The sequence below is a fragment of the Pleurodeles waltl genome, chromosome 6 (genome assembly GCF_031143425.1).
Source record: "Pleurodeles waltl isolate 20211129_DDA chromosome 6, aPleWal1.hap1.20221129, whole genome shotgun sequence".
Classification (NCBI taxonomy): domain Eukaryota; kingdom Metazoa; phylum Chordata; class Amphibia; order Caudata; family Salamandridae; genus Pleurodeles; species Pleurodeles waltl.
In genome coordinates this window covers 154,268,518-154,282,632 of record NC_090445.1, presented here as the reverse complement: position 1 = coordinate 154,282,632, position 14,115 = coordinate 154,268,518, and the positions used below count along the sequence as shown (strand labels likewise).

The following is a 14,115-nucleotide window of genomic DNA, read 5'->3' as shown; positions in this document are numbered from 1 at the left end:
TTTTTTTCAAGCACACAACAAAATTTAAATGTCTGTAAGTGAAAGTTGATGATATTTCATTATATCAGAATTAGCAACACAAACGAGGCACATTTTTTGTCGTAATTCTGAAGTGTGGCAGAAACAAACCTTTTAATACGATAAAAAAAATACACTAGGTGGTGACATTTCCGTATGTTATCGATGTATACTTTTATCGGTAAAACTGTATGTCTGTGCAAATGTAATGGTCATTTCAATTCAATATGTGTTGTCTGTAACAGCAGTAGGCAACCACACAATGCATTCTCCACTTTACGCCACTCCACTCTACTCTGCACCACTGCTCTCTACACTGCTGCAATCTACTCTGCACAGCTCCACTCTACACTACTTTACTCTGCCTCTCTCTACTGTATACCACTATGCTCTATGGCAATGCATGCTACGCCACACTGCTCTTCACTGCATTCTTCCACACTGTACATTAAACCACTCCAGTATAGTCCACTCCACACCACTCTACGCCAATCCACTCTAATCTACTCTGCATCATTGCATTCTACACCAGTCGGCACCACTCTGCTTTACGCCACTTCACTCTACTCTGAAACAATGTGCTCTACACCAGTGCACTCTATGCCACTACTACACTCTGCTCCACTGTACTCTACTTCACTGTAATCTTTACTGCGCTGTAAGGAAATGTCTCCTTGGCATGGTTGCCCCCTGACTTTTTGCCTTTGCTGATGCTATGTTTACAATTGAAAGTGTGCTGAGACCTGCTAACCAGGCCCCAGCACCAGTGTTCTTTCCCTAACCTGTACTTTTGTATCCACAATTGGCAGACCCTGGCATCCAGATAAGTCCCTTGTAACTGGTACTTCTAGTACCAAGGGCCCTGATGCCAAGGAAGGTCTCTAAGGGCTGCAGCATGTCTTATGCCACCCTGGAGACCTCTCACTCAGCACAGACACACTGCTTGCCAGCTTGTGTGTGCTAGTGAGGACAAAACGAGTAAGTCGACATGGCACTCCCCTCAGGGTGCCATGCCAGCCTCTCACTGCCTATGCAGTATAGGTAAGACACCCCTCTAGCAGGCCTTACAGCCCTAAGGCAGGGTGCACTATACCATAGGTGAGGGTACCAGTGCCTGAGCATGGTACCCCTACAGTGTCTAAACAAAACCTTAGACATTGTAAGTGCAGGGTAGCCATAAGAGTATATGGTCTGGGAGTCTGTCAAACACGAACTCCACAGCACCATAATGGCTACACTGAAAACTGGGAAGTTTGGTATCAAACTTCTCAGCACAATAAATGCACACTGATGCCAGTGTACATTTTATTGTAAAATACACCACAGAGGGCACCTTAGAGGTGCCCCCTGAAACTTAACCGACTGTCTGTGTAGGCTGACTAGTTCCAGCAGCCTGCCACACCAGAGACATGTTGCTGGCCCCATGGGGAGAGTGCCTTTGTCACTCTGAGGCCAGTAACAAAGCCTGCACTGGGTGGAGATGCTAACACCTCCCCCAGGCAGGAGCTGTGACACCTGGCGGTGAGCCTCAAAGGCTCACCCCTTTGTCACAGCCCAGCAGGGCACTCCAGCTTAGTGGAGTTGCCCGCCCCCTCCGGCCACGGCCCCCACTTTTGGCGGCAAGGCTGGAGGGAACAAAGAAAGCAACAAGGAGGAGTCACTGACCAGTCAGGACAGCCCCTAAGGTGTCCTGAGCTGAAGTGACTCTAACTTTTAGAAATCCTCCATCTTGCAGATGGAGGATTCCCCCAATAGGGTTAGGATTGTGACCCCCTCCCCTTGGGAGGAGGCACAAAGAGGGTGTACCCACCCTCAGGGCTAGTAGCCATTGGCTACTAACCCCCCAGACCTAAACACGCCCTTAAATTTAGTATTTAAGGGCTACCCTGAACCCTAGAAAATTAGATTCCTGCAACTACAAGAAGAAGGACTGCCCAGCTGAAAACCCCTGCAGCGGAAGACCAGAAGACGACAACTGCCTTGGCTCCAGAAACTCACCGGCCTGTCTCCTGCCTTCCAAAGATCCTGCTCCAGCGACGCCTTCCGAAGGGACCAGCGACCTCGACATCCTCTGAGGACTGCCCCTGCTTCGAAAAGACAAGAAACTCCCGAGGACAGCGGACCTGCTCCAAGAAAGGCTGCAACTTTGTTTCCAGCAGCTTTAAAGAACCCTGCAAGCTCCCCGCAAGAAGCGTGAGACTTGCAACACTGCACCCGGCGACCCCGACTCGGCTGGTGGAGACCCGACACCTCAGGAGGGACCCCAGGATTACTCTGATACTGTGAGTACCAAAACCTGTCCCCCCTGAGCCCCCACAGCGCCGCCTGCAGAGGGAATCCCGAGGCTTCCCCTGACCGCGACTCTTTGAATCCAAAGTCCCGACGCCTGGGAGAGACCCTGCACCCGCAGCCCCCAGGACCTGAAGGACCGGACTTTCACTGGAGAAGTGACCCCCAGGAGTCCCTCTCCCTTGCCCAAGTGGAGGTTTCCCCGAGGAATCCCCCCCTTGCCTGCCTGCAGCGCTGAAGAGATCCCGAGATCTCTCATAGACTAACATTGCGAACCCGACGCTTGTTTCGACACTGCACCCGGCCGCCCCCGCGCTGCTGAGGGTGAAATTTCTGTGTTGACTTGTGTCCCCCCCGGTGCCCTACAAAACCCCCCTGGTCTGCCCTCCGAAGACGCGGGTACTTACCTGCAAGCAGACCGGAACCGGGGCACCCCCTTCTCTCCATTCTAGCCTATGTGTTTTGGGCACCACTTTGAACTCTGCACCTGACCGGCCCTGAGCTGCTGGTGTGGTGACTTTGGGGTCGCTCTGAACCCCCAACGGTGGGCTACCTTGGACCAAGAACTAAGCCCTGTAAGTGTCTTACTTACCTGGTTAACCTAACAAATACTTACCTCCCCTAGGAACTGTGAAAATTGCACTAAGTGTCCACTTTTAAAACAGCTATTTGTCAATAACTTGAAAAGTATACATGCAATTTTTATGATTTGAAGTTCCTAAAGTACTTACCTGCAATACCTTTCAAATGAGATATTACATGTAGAATTTGAACCTGTGGTTCTTAAAATAAACTAAGAAAATATATTTTTCTATATAAAAAACTATTGGCTGGATTTGTCTCTGAGTGTGTGTACCTCATTTATTGTCTATGTGTATGTACAACAAATGCTTAACACTACTCCTTGGATAAGCCTACTGCTCGACCACACTACCACAAAATAGAGCATTAGTATTATCTATTTTTACCACTATTTTACCTCTAAGGGGAACCCTTGGACTCTGTGCATGCTATTCCTTACTTTGAAATAGCACATACAGAGCCAACTTCCTACATTGGTGGATCAGCGGTGGGGTACAAGACTTTGCATTTGCTGGACTACTCAGCCAATACCTGATCACACGACAAATTCCAAAATTGTCATTAGAAATAGATTTTTGCAATTTGAAATTTTTCTAAATTCTTAAAAGTCCTGCTAGAGCCTTGTGTGTTAAGTCCCTGTTTAGCATTATCTTTTTAGAGTTTAAAAGTTTGTTAAAAGTTTGAATTAGATTCTAGAAACAGTTTTAGATTCTTAAAAAGTATTCCAACTTTTAGAAGCAAAATGTCTAGCACAGATGTGACTGTGGTGGAACTCGACACCACACCTTACCTCCATCTTAAGATGAGGGAGCTAAGGTCACTCTGTAAAATAAAGAAAATAACAATGGGCCCCAAACCTACCAAAATACAGCTCCAGGAGCTTTTGGCAGAGTTTGAAAAGGCCAACCCCTCTGAGGGTGGCAACTCAGAGGAAGAGGATAGTGACTTGGAGGAAAATTCCCCCCTACCAGTCCTATCTAGGGAGAACAGGGTCCCTCAAACCCTGACTCCAAAAATAATAGTCAGAGATGCTGGTTCCCTCACAGGAGAGACCAACACCTCTGAAATCACTGAGGATAACCCCAGTGAAGAGGACATCCAGTTAGCCAGGATGGCCAAAAGATTGGCTTTGGAAAGACAGATCCTAGCCATAGAGAGGGAAAGACAAGAGATGGGCCTAGGACCCATCAATGGTGGCAGCAACATAAATAGGGTCAGAGATTCTCCTGACATGTTGAAAATCCCTAAAGGGATTGTAACTAAATATGAAGATGGTGATGACATCACCAAATGGTTCACAGCTTTTGAGAGGGCTTGTGTAACCAGAAAAGTGAACAGATCTCACTGGGGTGCTCTCCTTTGGGAAATGTTCACAGGAAAGTGTAGGGATAGACTCCTCACACTCTCTGGACAAGATGCAGAATCTTATGACCTCATGAAGGGTACCCTGATTGAGGGCTTTGGATTCTCCACTGAGGAGTATAGGATTAGATTCAGGGGGGCTCAAAAATCCTCGAGCCAGACCTGGGTTGACTTTGTAGACTACTCAGTGAAAACACTAGATGGTTGGATTCAAGGCAGTGGTGTAAGTAATTATGATGGGCTGTACAATTTATTTGTGAAAGAACACCTGTTAAGTAATTGTTTCAATGATAAACTGCATCAGCATCTGGTAGACCTAGGACCAATTTCTCCCCAAGAATTGGGAAAGAAGGCGGACCATTGGGTCAAGACAAGGGTGTCCAAGACTTCAACAGGGGGTGACCAAAGGAAAGGGGTCACAAAGACTCCCCAGGGGAAGGGTGATGAGACAACCAAAACTAAAAATAGTAAAGAGTCTTCTACAGGCCCCCAAAAACCTGCACAGGAGGGTGGGCCCAGAGCCTCTTCACAAAACAATGGGTACAAGGGTAAAAACTTTGATCCCAAAAAGGCCTGGTGCCATAGCTGTAAACAGCATGGACACCAAACTGGAGACAAGGCCTGTCCCAAGAAAGGTTCCACTCCAAACTCCCATCCAGGTAACACTGGTATGGCTAGTCTCCAAGTGGGATCAACAGTGTGCCCAGAGCAAATCAGGGTCCACACTGAAGCTACTCTAGTTTCTGAGGGTGGGGTGGATTTAGCCACACTAGCTGTCTGGCCGCCTAACATGCAAAAATACAGACAGCAACTCTTAATTAATGGGACTAGAATAGAGGGCCTGAGGGATACAGGTGCCAGTGTCACCATGGTGACAGAGAAACTGGTTTCCCCTGGCCAATACCTGACTGGAAAAACTTACACAGTCACCAACGCTGACAATCAGAGAAAAGTACATCCCATGGCAATGGTTACTTTAGAATGGGGAGGGGTCAATGGCCTGAAACAGGTGGTGGTCTCCTCAAATATCCCAGTGGACTGTCTGCTTGGAAATGACCTGGAGTCCTCAGCATGGGCTGAGGTAGAACTAAAAACCCATGCAGCAATGCTGGGTATCCCTGAACTGGTGTGTGTGAAAACAAGAGCACAGTGCAAGGCACAGGGTGAACAAGTAGAGCTGGAGTCTGGAAGAATGGCCCAGCCTACCAAGAGAACAGGAAAGTCAGTTGGGAAACCAACTGCAACACAGCAAAAGAAAGGGAAACTCTCTTCTCAGGAAGAAGTCCTGCCCTCTGAGGGAACTGAGCCTTTGGAGCTTGAACCTTATCAGGTTGAGCTCCTAGGCCCAGGGGGACCCTCAAGGGAGGAGCTGTGTAAGGGACAAGAAACCTGTCCCTCTCTTGAAGGCCTTAGGCAGCAAGCTGCTGAAGAGTCCAAAGGCAAGAAAACTGGAACCCATAGGGTCTATTGGGAAGATGGACTCCTGTACACTGAGGCCAGAGACCCCAAACCTGGTGCCACTAGGAGAGTGGTAGTGCCTCAGCTGTTCAGAGAGTTCATCCTAACATTGGCCCATGACATTCCCCTTGCTGGACATTTGGGACAAACCAAGACGTGGGAGAGGTTAGTCAACCACTTCTACTGGCCCAATATGTCCAACATGGTTAAGGAGTTTTGCCTCTCCTGCCCCACCTGTCAAGCCAGTGGTAAGACAGGTGGGCATCCAAAGGCCCCCCTCATTCCACTTCCAGTGGTGGGGGTTCCCTTTGAAAGAGTGGGTGTGGACATAGTTGGTCCACTAGAACCTCCCACAGCCTCAGGAAATATGTATATCCTGGTAGTAGTGGATCATGCTACCAGGTATCCTGAAGCTATTCCCCTTAGGTCGACTACTGCCCCTGCAGTAGCCAAGGCCCTCATTGGTATCTTTACCAGAGTGGGTTTCCCTAAGGAGGTGGTGTCTGACAGAGGTACCAACTTCATGTCAGCATACCTAAAGCACATGTGGAATGAGTGTGGGGTGACTTATAAATTCACTACACCATACCATCCACAAACTAATGGCTTAGTTGAGAGATTCAACAAGACATTAAAGGGCATGATCATGGGGCTCCCAGAAAAACTCAAAAGGAGATGGGATGTCCTCTTGCCATGCCTGCTTTTCGCTTACAGAGAGGTGCCACAGAAGGGAGTAGGATTCTCACCCTTTGAACTTCTGTTTGGTCATCCTGTAAGGGGACCACTTGCCCTTGTTAAAGAAGGCTGGGAGAGACCTCTCCATGAGCCTAAACAGGACATAGTGGACTATGTACTTGGCCTTCGCTCTAGAATGGCAGAGTACATGGAAAAGGCAACCAAAAACCTTGAGGCCAGCCAACAGCTCCAGAAGTTTTGGTATGACCAAAAGGCTGCAATGGTGGAGTTCCAACCAGGGCAGAAAGTCTGGGTTCTGGAGCCTGTGGCTCCCAGAGCACTCCAGGACAAATGGAGTGGCCCTTACCCAGTACTAGAAAGGAAGAGTCAGGTCACCTACCTGGTGGACCTGGGCACAAGCAGGAGCCCTAAGAGGGTGATCCATGTGAACCGCCTTAAGCTCTTCCATGACAGGGCTGATGTCAATCTGTTGATGGTAACAGATGAGGATCAGGAGGCAGAGAGTGAACCTCTCCCTGATCTCCTGTCATCAGACCCAAAAGATGGCACAGTAGATGGAGTGATCTACTCAGACACCCTCTCTGGCCAACAGCAAGCTGATTGTAGGAGAGTCCTACAACAGTTTCCTGAACTCTTCTCCTTAACCCCTGGTCAGACACACCTGTGTACCCATGATGTGGACACAGGAGACAGCATGCCTGTCAAGAACAAAATCTTTAGACAATCTGACCATGTTAAAGAAAGCATCAAGGTGGAAGTCCACAAGATGCTGGAGTTGGGAGTAATTGAGCGCTCTGACAGCCCCTGGGCTAGCCCAGTGGTCTTAGTCCCCAAACCTCACACCAAAGATGGAAAGAAAGAGATGAGGTTTTGTGTGGACTACAGAGGGCTCAATTCTGTCACCAAGACAGATGCTCATCCAATTCCAAGAGCTGATGAGCTCATTGATAAATTAGGTGCTGCCAAATTTCTAAGTACCTTTGACTTAACAGCAGGGTACTGGCAAATAAAAATGGCACCTGGAGCAAAAGAAAAGACAGCATTCTCCACACCTGATGGGCATTATCAGTTTACTGTTATGCCCTTTGGTTTAAAGAATGCCCCTGCCACCTTCCAAAGGTTGGTGAATCAAGTCCTTGCTGGCTTGGAGTCCTTTAGCACAGCTTATCTTGATGATATTGCTGTCTTTAGCTCCACCTGGCAGGATCACCTGGTCCACCTGAAGAAGGTTTTGAAGGCTCTGCAATCTGCAGGCCTCTCTATCAAGGCATCCAAATGCCAGATAGGGCAGGGAACTGTGGTTTACTTGGGCCACCTTGTAGGTGGAGGCCAAGTTCAGCCACTCCAACCCAAGATCCAGACTATTCTGGACTGGGTAGCTCCAAAAACCCAGACTCAAGTCAGGGCATTCCTTGGCTTGACTGGGTATTACAGGAGGTTTGTGAAGGGATATGGATCCATTGTGACAGCCCTCACTGAACTCACCTCCAAGAAAATGCCCAAGAAAGTGAACTGGACTGTGGAATGCCAACAGGCCTTTGACACCCTGAAACAAGCAATGTGCTCAGCACCAGTTCTCAAAGCTCCAGATTATTCTAAGCAGTTCATTGTGCAGACTGATGCCTCTGAACATGGGATAGGGGCAGTTTTGTCCCAAACAAATGATGATGGCCTTGACCAGCCTGTTGCTTTCATTAGCAGGAGGTTACTCCCCAGGGAGCAGCGTTGGAGTGCCATTGAGAGGGAGGCCTTTGCTGTGGTTTGGTCCCTGAAGAAGCTGAGACCATACCTCTTTGGGACTCACTTCCTAGTTCAAACTGACCACAGACCTCTCAAATGGCTGATGCAAATGAAAGGTGAAAATCCTAAACTGTTGAGGTGGTCCATCTCCCTACAGGGAATGGACTTTATAGTGGAACACAGACCTGGGACTGCCCATGCCAATGCAGATGGCCTTTCCAGGTTCTTCCACTTAGAAAATGAAGACTCTCTTGGGAAAGGTTAGTCTCATCCTCTTTCGTTTGGGGGGGGGTTGTGTAAGGAAATGCCTCCTTGGCATGGTTGCCCCCTGACTTTTTGCCTTTGCTGATGCTATGTTTACAATTGAAAGTGTGCTGAGGCCTGCTAACCAGGCCCCAGCACCAGTGTTCTTTCCCTAACCTGTACTTTTGTATCCACAATTGGCAGACCCTGGCATCCAGATAAGTCCCTTGTAACTGGTACTTCTAGTACCAAGGGCCCTGATGCCAAGGAAGGTCTCTAAGGGCTGCAGCATGTCTTATGCCACCCTGGAGACCTCTCACTCAGCACAGACACACTGCTTGCCAGCTTGTGTGTGCTAGTGAGGACAAAACGAGTAAGTCGACATGGCACTCCCCTCAGGGTGCCATGCCAGCCTCTCACTGCCTATGCAGTATAGGTAAGACACCCCTCTAGCAGGCCTTACAGCCCTAAGGCAGGGTGCACTATACCATAGGTGAGGGTACCAGTGCCTGAGCATGGTACCCCTACAGTGTCTAAACAAAACCTTAGACATTGTAAGTGCAGGGTAGCCATAAGAGTATATGGTCTGGGAGTCTGTCAAACACGAACTCCACAGCACCATAATGGCTACACTGAAAACTGGGAAGTTTGGTATCAAACTTCTCAGCACAATAAATGCACACTGATGCCAGTGTACATTTTATTGTAAAATACACCACAGAGGGCACCTTAGAGGTGCCCCCTGAAACTTAACCGACTGTCTGTGTAGGCTGACTAGATCCAGCAGCCTGCCACACCAGAGACATGTTGCTGGCCCCATGGGGAGAGTGCCTTTGTCACTCTGAGGCCAGTAACAAAGCCTGCACTGGGTGGAGATGCTAACACCTCCCCCAGGCAGGAGCTGTGACACCTGGCGGTGAGCCTCAAAGGCTCACCCCTTTGTCACAGCCCAGCAGGGCACTCCAGCTTAGTGGAGTTGCCCGCCCCCTCCGGCCACGGCCCCCACTTTTGGCGGCAAGGCTGGAGGGAACAAAGAAAGCAACAAGGAGGAGTCACAGACCAGTCAGGACAGCCCCTAAGGTGTCCTGAGCTGAAGTGACTCTAACTTTTAGAAATCCTCCATCTTGCAGATGGAGGATTCCCCCAATAGGGTTAGGATTGTGACCCCCTCCCCTTGGGAGGAGGCACAAAGAGGGTGTACCCACCCTCAGGGCTAGTAGCCATTGGCTACTAACCCCCCAGACCTAAACACGCCCTTAAATTTAGTATTTAAGGGCTACCCTGAACCCTAGAAAATTAGATTCCTGCAACTACAAGAAGAAGGACTGCCCAGCTGAAAACCCCTGCAGCGGAAGACCAGAAGACGACAACTGCCTTGGCTCCAGAAACTCACCGGCCTGTCTCCTGCCTTCCAAAGATCCTGCTCCAGCGACGCCTTCCGAAGGGACCAGCGACCTCGACATCCTCTGAGGACTGCCCCTGCTTCGAAAAGACAAGAAACTCCCGAGGACAGCGGACCTGCTCCAAGAAAGGCTGCAACTTTGTTTCCAGCAGCTTTAAAGAACCCTGCAAGCTCCCCGCAAGAAGCGTGAGACTTGCAACACTGCACCCGGCGACCCCGACTCGGCTGGTGGAGACCCGACACCTCAGGAGGGACCCCAGGATTACTCTGATACTGTGAGTACCAAAACCTGTCCCCCCTGAGCCCCCACAGCGCCGCCTGCAGAGGGAATCCCGAGGCTTCCCCTGACCGCGACTCTTTGAATCCAAAGTCCCGACGCCTGGGAGAGACCCTGCACCCGCAGCCCCCAGGACCTGAAGGACCGGACTTTCACTGGAGAAGTGACCCCCAGGAGTCCCTCTCCCTTGCCCAAGTGGAGGTTTCCCCGAGGAATCCCCCCCTTGCCTGCCTGCAGCGCTGAAGAGATCCCGAGATCTCTCATAGACTAACATTGCGAACCTGACGCTTGTTTCGACACTGCACCCGGCCGCCCCCGCGCTGCTGAGGGTGAAATTTCTGTGTTGACTTGTGTCCCCCCCGGTGCCCTACAAAACCCCCCTGGTCTGCCCTCCGAAGACGCGGGTACTTACCTGCAAGCAGACCGGAACCGGGGCACCCCCTTCTCTCCATTCTAGCCTATGTGTTTTGGGCACCACTTTGAACTCTGCACCTGACCGGCCCTGAGCTGCTGGTGTGGTGACTTTGGGGTCGCTCTGAACCCCCAACGGTGGGCTACCTTGGACCAAGAACTAAGCCCTGTAAGTGTCTTACTTACCTGGTTAACCTAACAAATACTTACCTCCCCTAGGAACTGTGAAAATTGCACTAAGTGTCCACTTTTAAAACAGCTATTTGTCAATAACTTGAAAAGTATACATGCAATTTTTATGATTTGAAGTTCCTAAAGTACTTACCTGCAATACCTTTCAAATGAGATATTACATGTAGAATTTGAACCTGTGGTTCTTAAAATAAACTAAGAAAAGATATTTTTCTATATAAAAAACTATTGGCTGGATTTGTCTCTGAGTGTGTGTACCTCATTTATTGTCTATGTGTATGTACAACAAATGCTTAACACTACTCCTTGGATAAGCCTACTGCTCGACCACACTACCACAAAATAGAGCATTAGTATTATCTATTTTTACCACTATTTTACCTCTAAGGGGAACCCTTGGACTCTGTGCATGCTATTCCTTACTTTGAAATAGCACATACAGAGCCAACTTCCTACATGCGCCATTCTACTCACTCCACGCCACTGCACTCTACCCAACTCTATGCTGTGACACTCTACTCTGCACCACTGCTACTCTACGCCACTCCACCCTGCACTATTCTACTCTAAACCACTTCTCTACTCTGGAACAATCTACTCTTTGCCACTGCAGTGTATGCCACTCTATGCCGTTCCACTCACTACTCTACTGCTTTCTATGCCACTAGCCTTGGTCAAGGCTCATACCCACCCCCCCCACCCCCCCCCCCCCTCCCGGACTTAAAAGTATTTTTTTTTTAATTATCATAGAGAAATCCACAGTTGGATCCGTGGATTTTGCTGTGATTTTAATTAAAAAGAAACGGTCTCCCATGTTTAAAAATGCTTTGGCCTTCAGGTTGGCTAGGTCCCGGGGGCATTGCGTGTAGTAATAGGAGGAAAGGGGTGCATAGGATCCTGCTCCTAGGTCTTTTAGAATCTCTGGGGACCACCACCTCTCCAAGGCTATACTTAGTAAATATGCAGGCAGGGCTGTGGAATAAAAAAAAAAATATCTACTTGTCCATAGAACGTGCGCCTTCATAAATCTACTTGTCCTATTAAAAAAAATCTATTTGTCCCTTTGGTCCCATGTAGACCAGCAACACATGGCAGCAATCTCATTATTTAAGAGTTCTGATTACAGCCTCTCTGCTTATGCCAGTGTTAATACTATAGAAGGGCTTGAATACTAGCAGTTTCCTTATTTTCGACACCATTCCGCAGATCTACGTACTGGGGATAGAGGCATCGGTAAGCAAAAGTTCCAGGGTTGGAATGCCCTTTTGAGACTGTGCACACCTACTAACTTGCATGTTTTTATGGTTTTTCACCAGCTCTTTACTAATCTTTTCCCATATTGGGGAAAGGTAGTGAATTTACTCCTGACAAGGGCAGAAGTAAAACTTTTTCCAGGTTTGGGGAAAAAAGAGGTTGATGGGAAAGTGACCTTGCAAACATTCAACATATTTTTGCATGAGCAAATCTACACATCCATATTTGCTCGTGCTAAAATACATTTCACAAATATTTTCTAGGACTACGATTTTCTGGTCTACCTATGTAAATTCTTGTGACTTCATAAAATATGTAAATCTGCACAAATACATACCATGGGTGCACTGCTATGACTTTTTTTTTGTTTTTTTAACAACTGGGCCCCTAAAAGTCTTATATTAACTAAGGCCTTTTGTTTTTATTGAAATTGTATCCCTCTCATCCATGTATTGGCTGGCTTCACTGGACTGAGTGCATGAGTGAACGCAATCTGCTCTTTCACAAGAAGCACATTGGCACAAAAAGTTGTTGTGTTCAGTGCCAGAAACTACTGAGGACGTGTGCTTTTTTTTTTAGACCAAAATATATTTGAGCTTTTTGCCAATGCTTGATACAATGGTGAGGGCCAGGCAGCTCCCACAACTATATTGTTTTACAAAGGCCATCTCAAAATGAGACATATAGCGGCAAAATGAAAAGACTGCCCACCAATGTCAGACCTACTGGCTTTGCCAATGGTTGTTTATTTTCATGTTTCCCTTAATCTTGTTGAAACTGTTTTGACTGATTTTCCATTATGAATATTTTTTTGGGAATATTAGCAGTAATCACATCAAAACATTTTACTGAATGATGCTTCAAAGAAATGGTACCTACAGTTTCACAGTGATTTAGCTAAGCGTTTTTTTAACTAGTTGCATTTTTTTTTGTGAACATTCTGCTTTAAAATCAAAGAATCCTCCTTCTTGCTTTCGAGCTTCTACAAATATTTGCATCTAATCAGGGAGCATTACTTGAGACCTCATATTGTTAAACTTTGCAAATTTGAGAACATATGTATGTAGTTGGAACTGCATTTCGAGCTTATAACATGTATTGAGAGTGCTAACCCTAATAAGATAGGCTTTGCATTAATAAACCATAAGTACAAGCTCGAACAGCATTAGCAAATGGAAACAGATATTACCTCATCTGCAGACCATTCCCTTCCTTGCGCCATAATGTGCCCACTCCCCAGGGCAAAAATGAACACCCGGTGGGGGAAGCGCGGGCCCCCTCTTGGAGCCATACGTGATCCTGGGGACTGCCACCGCAACCCCAGGACCGGCTCCTGCTACCAACCTCGGTAGGTAGCTGTTTGCATTTGCTTGAAGGGATCTGTGACTGCTCCTGCCAAGCAAAAGCAAACACTTCACTCTCAGCAAGCGGGCTCTGTCAAAATGCTCCTGCTTGTTGAAAGCAGAGTCTTCCTCTGCTAACAGTCTACGCCAATGCACGCTACACCACTCTACTCCACACCTCTCCAGTCTGCACCACTGCACTTCACACCTCTCTACACCATTGCACTCTACGTAGCTATAGTATACTCTACTCCACTCTACTGTACTCTGCACCACTGTACTCTGTCAATGCACTCCATGCCATTCTACACTCCACTGCACTCTGCCATTCTACTGCACCAATCCATGCCACTGCCCTCCACCCCACTTTACTCTATTGTGCACACTCTAGTGTGCGCCACTGCATTTTACCCCACTCTACTCTTCAACACTCTGTGCCACTGTACCCCATTGCACTCCTCCCCTTCTGAACTGTACTCTGCACCACTCTGCTGCACTCTAGTCTGCACCACTCTACTCTACTACGCTCTACTCTGCACCATTTTTACTCTATACCGCTCCACTCTAATCAAATATACACCACTGCACTCTAGGTCACTCCTCTGCACCTCTGTCGCTTCACTCTATGCCATTCCTTTCTACTTTACTGCACTCCTTCTCCATTCCACTGTAGGCCATTCTGCGCAACTCCACTCTGTTCCAAGCCACCCCATTTGACTGTTATTTCACTCCATGCAAGTTGAAGCTTCTGCACTCCACTTTATGCAACTCTACTACTGTCACTAAAGGCCACACCATGCCACTGCTCCATGCAACTCCTCTCTGCTTCATGTCACTCCACGCCATTT

General features: G+C 48.1%; 1 protein-coding gene across 1 annotated transcript in view; it reads left to right on the top strand.

Annotated features, from left to right (window-relative positions):
* KAT2A (lysine acetyltransferase 2A) overlaps positions 1-14,115 on the top strand; it is a 182,969-nt gene that overhangs the window by 31,222 nt on the left and 137,632 nt on the right. The gene's annotated exons all lie outside the window — the stretch shown is intronic.